Here is an 821-nt window from a genome sequence, read left to right as displayed (position 1 = left end):
CGTGGGATTTTTCGGCCCCCACCACTCTTCCAACTGGGAGCGACCAAAAATGGAATGGAATTAATTCTGAGAAAATGGATAGTAAAATTTGCTTTCAAATTTCAGTAAGTGAATTTTACAGGATCTGGGATATTATATTTTTGTGAAACTAAAAACACAAAATTAATAAAAAGCATATTTGGCTTTAATTCACGCTAACGTAAAATAAAATTATAAATTGCTATAAAATTACGAAGCTAATCGATAAGAAAAAATGAATATAAAACATAAGAAAACATTAAATCTTGACAAAGAATTTGAACTTATATGGAAGCTTTCTTACGTACCTCGTCACGATATCAAACGCAAAGTTCCCGAGACCTAATGTGCGAGATCTTTTAAAGGCTCGCCCCTCCTAATTTCTTCTCCTTCGACCACCCCCAATTGTCCATCCCTCTCGCAGCGTTTCCCTACAGCCTCACGGCCACGGATACATATGTGTGTGTATGTTGTATTAGGTTTGAAGTGTGAGATATTGAGTATGGGGGATAGGCCAATTTTAAGAGACAGAGAAAGACAAAGTGAAATGATATTAATAAAGGATCGAGAGAGGGCCAGTTGGAAGCGTGTGTGTTCGGATAAAAAAAAAGAGAAGGAGAGGACTATCGCGGAGAGATGCGTAAACACGTGTATACCTGAAAATATGTGTTTCCATGTGTGGGTGTGTATGTATAAATGTGTGTTTATGCATACGTGCACGTAAAATTTGCCCTTTTTCGGGAAAATCTTTTATTTCCCGGACAATCACGGCCTCAGCAAGCTGAGCACGTAAACTTTGGCTC

The sequence above is a fragment of the Belonocnema kinseyi genome, chromosome 8 (assembly GCF_010883055.1).
Source record: "Belonocnema kinseyi isolate 2016_QV_RU_SX_M_011 chromosome 8, B_treatae_v1, whole genome shotgun sequence".
NCBI classification, from domain to species: domain Eukaryota; kingdom Metazoa; phylum Arthropoda; class Insecta; order Hymenoptera; family Cynipidae; genus Belonocnema; species Belonocnema kinseyi.
Note: the sequence above shows the minus strand (reverse complement) of the source record.